The following is a 6000-nucleotide window of genomic DNA, read 5'->3' as shown; positions in this document are numbered from 1 at the left end:
TGTATCTTTTCCCATATAAAACTTTGATCTCCAATTGTGGCCCCATCCTAACCCCGAAGCCCCTGATGTAAACAAATTTGAATTTGGCCTGCCTGTAGATACTTCCATATCAATATGACTAATCCTGGGTCTGTTGTTCTTGTGAATAACATTTTTAAATATTTTCTCTGACCCCCTCCCAAGGTCATGATTTGCAGGTTTGCAAGATTTGCAGTACCAGCAAAGGATACTTGCATATTAGTATGACAAACCATGGCCCAAATGTTCTTGTCTGAGAAGAAAGTAAAAAATATTTCCCATATACTGCCACGTAAAGATATGATCCCCTGTTGTGGTCCACCCTACCGTCCACGGCCAACATGAAATGAATCAAATGGAATATGCATTACCTGAGGATGTTTGTCTATCAACATGGCTAAGCCTAGAGGTTCATTATTAGATTTCTTACTATATATTCCCATGTAAACCTTTGATCTCCTATTGTGGCCCTACCCTACCCCTGAGGTTCACAAACTGACAATGCTTGTATATTTTAAAATATGACAAATCATAGCCCTATTTTTCTTGATAAAAAGATTTTTAAAGTCTTTCCCCAGACTTATTCCATTACAAAACTTTGTTCCCTTATTGTGTCCCCACCCTATCCCTTGTGGCCATGATTTGAACCAACTTGAATCTGTACTACTTGAAAACGCAAATTAATATGACTCATCATGGTCCTGCCGTTTTTTTAATGAAGATTTTCCCTATATATCCCCATGCAAAACTTTAATGCCCTGTTGTAACCCCACCCTACCCAATGGGGGCCATGATTTGAACAAAATGAAGTAATTAGGGCTATACGGACCGTGGATATCGGCCTGGGTAGCTCAGTGATTTAGAGCACCTGACTAGTAATGCAGGGGTCCTAGGTTCGATTCCCGGTCCAGCCAAAGATGTTCTCCTCTCTCCTACATTTGGTGTCGTTGACCACCCCTGCACTGCAGGTTGTCCTGCCAAGGGCGAAAACAACCTGGGTTGTGTGTGTCTCTGAGGGCAAAGACAAATTAAGGAGGGAGGAATGTAGTAATTAGGGCTATACGGACCGTGGATATTGGCCTGAATAGCTCAGTGGTTAGAGCACCCGACTAGTAATGCAGGGGTCCCGGGTTTGATTCCCGGTCCAGCCAAAGATTTTCTCCTCTCTCCTATATACTACAAAACAATGTCTGATAAATATTTATGTATCTGAGGAAGCTTTTATATAACTTCATCTTGATTGGCCTAGTGTTCAAAAAACCTGTAAATGACTCCAACCTATTTTTGCCTTGCAGAAAAAGAAAAGAAAGTAAATGTAATGTGTGCATGGCTGGTGGTGGTGATGGTGGTGTGTGTGTATCCTCTTAAATCTACATTAGATATCTGTATCCCATTTCCATTCTCAATAGTGAGAATTCCATCATCTTCAAAAGCAATTTTCTTGACTTACCTAGACGGTCGAGTGGTCTAACACACTGGTCACACTCTGATATGAGATTTGGTTCTGCAGGTCACGAGTTCAACCACAGGTAAGGGTGTAAGTGAGTATCCAAATAAAATAAAGTGAATTTTTCTGTGTTTTATATCAAATATTTCTCTACTTAGGGCAGATATGTTTATTTAAGAATTTACAACCATTTCTGTGCTTTATATCAAATATTTCTTGACTTAGGGCAGTTATGTTTATTTAAGAAATCACAACCATTTCTGTGCTTTATATTAAAAAAAAATCCATTTCCATTCTTATTGACTGTGTAGCACGTGTGGTAAGAATTCCATCTTCATCGAAAGCAAATTACTTTACTTGTCGAGTGGTCTAGCACGCTGGTTGCCAACTCCAAAACAATCATCTCTTGAGCAATTTGTTAAAAAATAATAATGGATATAGGTGTGTCACTGTGTGTGCATGTCACTGTGTATAACAATTTAAGTCTCTGTGTCTAAATTTCAAAGTTCAAAACGAAAATTCATTTCCAATATGAAATCACAAATTTGGTAAAATTTGACATCTATTTAGAAAATTATCAAAATTATTTATCAGGTATATTTTTAACAGAAATAATGGGCTGCTGTGATTGAGTTCTTCTAGTGTAGTGCCATAAATGAGTCAACTTTCATATTTTACATCATAAATCTCATTGAACAGCAATTCTGAACTCATTTTCCTCTAATTTTTATGAAATATAACACATTTATTACAAAACATTTGGACATACTCCTTTTAAAAAAGATTTATAAAGAGACACTACAGCTCATTTTTCACATTTTAATCAATTAAGTGTTTTTAGACAGTGGCTATTTATAGCCACTGTCTTATGCTGCCGCTGCAATGGGCGTTCCTGTATATACCTGGGGATCCTAGTGGCGGAAAGCAGACAGAAAATCAAGAAATTTGAGTTGTTTCTATTATAAAAAAATAGGGCACCGCTACACGGTACATGATACGCCCGCATATATTATTGACCCAGGAATTTGAACAAGTAAGAAAGAATTATCCACAAAAGGATTTCGTAGGAGTTGCAATAACAATGTATTTTGCATTAAACACATCTAAGTCCAAGGGCTGCAACCCCTTCAAAAATAGTGGGACAGCATTCCCTTGTGATATGCACATCTACACATTGTGATCTTCCTTTGTACTAAGTTTCATTGAAATCCCCCAAAGAGTTATAAAAGGAGTTGCGAAGACAAGGTACTTGCATAAAATAAATCCAAGTCCCCAACTCCTTCAAAAATAGTGGTGCAGCATTCCCCTTGTAATATGCACATCTCCACATTGTGATCTTTCTTTGTACCAAGTTTCATTAAAATCCCCCAAAGGGTTTAGGAGGAGTTGCGAAGACAAAGTTAAAGGGACAGACAGATAGACGGTAAGACAAGCGGACAGATGGACGACAGCGGTATAGCATGATACGCCCCCACTTTTATTATTTAAAAATTATTTTTAAAAAAAATAAATTGCTCACTAGTGTCCAGAAGTAGATCATTCTAGTTTTCTATAGTGTGCAAGAAGATTGAATTTTGCCTAATTCTACAAAATGAAATTTGGAATGAGAGTGTATGAATGTTGCGCGAGAGTCTGAGAGGGAGGGTTTATGCATTGACTATTTTATATATATAATCATGATAATGGTAAGCCGACATCTGTCTGCTAGTTTTCTCCATTTCCGATGTATTTTCACATATATACATTGAAATATGTTAACATTAATAGAAAATGTTACTTTACTGATTTTATGCCCCAGGGTGCCAGTATGATGGTCATATATCAAGATGGGACTTATCCTGTATTAAAGGCCACATTCTCAGCTTCTAAATCAATTTTTGATAAAAATAAGCCATCAAGGTTTGGTTGATTGATATGGCCAGACAGTCAATTCCAAATATACAGTCTCATTTAAATGCATCCACATCTTTTAAAGCACAATGCAAAGAGCTTCTAAGTCTAATTTTTTGGAAAATTGGTCCAAGAGAAAAAGACAAACTATATCCTTGAGTGGAAAGTTGGATACATATTGTACAATTAAACATAACTTTGAATTCATCTGGAACCTTTTCTATCCAATAAAAAAAAAAATTGAACATAGGAAGAACTTGACAAAATTTAGAATTTCCTCAAATAAATCAATGATTGAAAAGGGTAGATAGATATTATGGAATTCCACATGAAGAAAGTCTCTGTCCGCATTGTAATTTGAGAGAGACAGAAGATTTTCAAACATCATATCATGCACTTTCAAGAGAATATCTCTTTTCCATTATTTCAGTGAATTGTCTTCTTTTCAACATCTGTGTCAGATAAATTTTTATGGTTCATGAACTGCGAAGATGTTGATCCTACGGTACCGAGGTATTTCAATTTTTCATGTCACCAATGAACTGTGACATCTGTTGGCAAGTCATTTTTCGATAATAACTATTGCAAGCAATACTCAACTATAAAAAGTAAAAATGTCCAGAATTTTGACAAGTACAGTCTTTGAATTTGTAACGAGTGAAAATTCAACATTTTATCATTACTTCCTAATTTTTGTGCTTCCATATATTAATATGAATTTATTTTATTATATTAAATTATTGTTGAATTTTATTTTTCCGTTAATCATATACCCCACTTTACATTTTACGAGACAACCTTTTTTCACAATTTTAACACCATTAGGCCATGGTATCGTTATTAACCTCATTTTCAATTGTATAATACAGAACTTATGCCCTCACAATCGATCATTTGTAAACAAGCAGTTACGTTGATATCTGTTTGTTCCTTTATATGAATGAAAACAACAATATATCATTAAGTACTTACAAAACATTATCGACTGACTCAAATCTGTAGGCTGCATGATTGACAAATCTTTTATAAATGAATCGAAATCGTTTAGTACCGCAGTATCATATAGGACCCCAGCATATATATGTGTGTTGTTTATGGTGGAAGTGAACGTTTCACTACTGAAATAATTTTGTTATAGCACCCTCTCTATCGTACTGTAACTAACAAAACAACATCTACTGTGTTACACACAGATTTCCATTTCAGCAGAGTCTGCAATCTGAACATATAACACCCCCATATTCATGATGAGTTATATATATATAATGAGTAAAATTTAAGTAAGTAAATTTTATTTAAATTCAGTGCTAGCTAGCTAGTCTATATATATATATATATTTAACAAGTCAACACAAGCTCTGTAGAGCTTTTTAAATGACTAATCACATATATTTATCAAAGACAAATTTAAGACACATAGCATGCATGTACACAAATAAAACACATACCGTATCATGGATTAACAATTTAACAACATAAGACTCATTAGCATGCATGTACACAGACATATCACAGATAAACAAAAGAACACAAATAAAATAAACATTTCATACAAGTGTTGAGTATAATGTCCATTTTAGCGAATTGGTTTAATTGTTGTTATGTCGTGCACTCAACCTACATGGTCCAAGTCCCAAATGTTCTTGGTTATTGTTTAATTTGTATTTCTATGCTTTCAGACAAGTGGTACCGAAATTCCTAAAATATGAATGGTACAGGCACAGAAATGTCAATTACACCCCCCCCCCCCCCTTACTTTTGATGAACATCGTATTTGTGTACACAACATTATATTTGTGTACTGGAACTCACAGTCCTGTATTGTATTTATGATATCAATCACACATATATATATGTGTGTGTGTGTGTGTGTTGTGTGTTATGCCCGTTTCTGGGCCCTAACTTTAAGCATAGACGTAAGGAGTAAATCATCCATCAGTGTCACATCACACTTATTGATCAGTAGAATACTTTTTGTGAATTAGCCTGTTCAACGTGGGCTTTGTGGGAAATACATGTAATCAAAATTAATATTTTTTTCAATTTTTGTTGATTTTGAACAAGAACTGTAATTCTACATCACCTGTATATTACCTAAAAACAAACAAAAACCCATTAGATCTAGGTCATAGTTCAGCATCCACATCGCGTTTTCTCTCCGGTTGTACTAATAACAGTAAAATAGTATTAATAATACTAAAATATTAGTAAAACATAAGAACAAATCAATATGAAATAGAATTAACAATCAATATATATATATATGTGAAAAAATAAGCAAATATTATTAATTGTTAAGGTTTGAAGCATATGGTAAAATAATACATATGACTGCTTGGTGCACCTGTCATTTGTTTTTGTTTTTTTCCCTGTAAATCGCTTTCTTTGATTAGGCTCCTCCTCTACTTTCACATTAAGGACATGTTACTTTGTTAGCAGTTGATATGAAATAGATCAGATTCAGGTAAGATTAATAATGAAAAGAAATTGGATTTTAAAGATTAAAAATGCTCAAAATGAAGTAAATCTAATTTGAAACAAGTGCTTGTGATCATTTCTAACTCTTGCCATGGAAATCAATTTTGACCATGTAGGTTGAGTGCACAACATAACATTATTATTAATAACAACAAACCGATTCGCTA

At 34.4% G+C, this 6000-nt stretch overlaps 2 protein-coding genes across 5 annotated transcripts in view; one reads left to right on the top strand and one right to left on the bottom strand.

Annotated features, from left to right (window-relative positions):
* LOC125649365 (sodium/potassium/calcium exchanger 2-like) overlaps positions 1-5519 on the bottom strand; it is a 71044-nt gene extending 65525 nt beyond the window's left edge. Inside the window, exon 1 of one of the 4 annotated variants that reach the window (XM_056139306.1) lies at positions 5450-5519. The gene's annotated coding sequence lies outside the window, so the exon portion shown is untranslated. Of the gene's footprint in view, positions 1-5438 lie in introns of all 4 variants that reach the window. The other 3 variants (XM_048876857.2, XM_056139307.1, XM_056139305.1) reach the window with 3 other exon arrangements.
* A 223-nt stretch (positions 5520-5742) lies between these two features.
* LOC125649368 (integrator complex subunit 14-like) overlaps positions 5743-6000 on the top strand; it is a 40812-nt gene continuing 40554 nt past the window's right edge. The window contains exon 1 of the mRNA XM_048876861.2: positions 5743-5819. The gene's annotated coding sequence lies outside the window, so the exon portion shown is untranslated. The remainder of the gene's footprint in view (positions 5820-6000) is intronic.

The sequence above is a fragment of the Ostrea edulis genome, chromosome 5, assembly GCF_947568905.1.
Source record: "Ostrea edulis chromosome 5, xbOstEdul1.1, whole genome shotgun sequence".
NCBI classification, from domain to species: Eukaryota; Metazoa; Mollusca; class Bivalvia; order Ostreida; family Ostreidae; genus Ostrea; species Ostrea edulis.
Note: the sequence above shows the minus strand (reverse complement) of the source record. Positions and strands in the feature narration are given on the sequence as shown.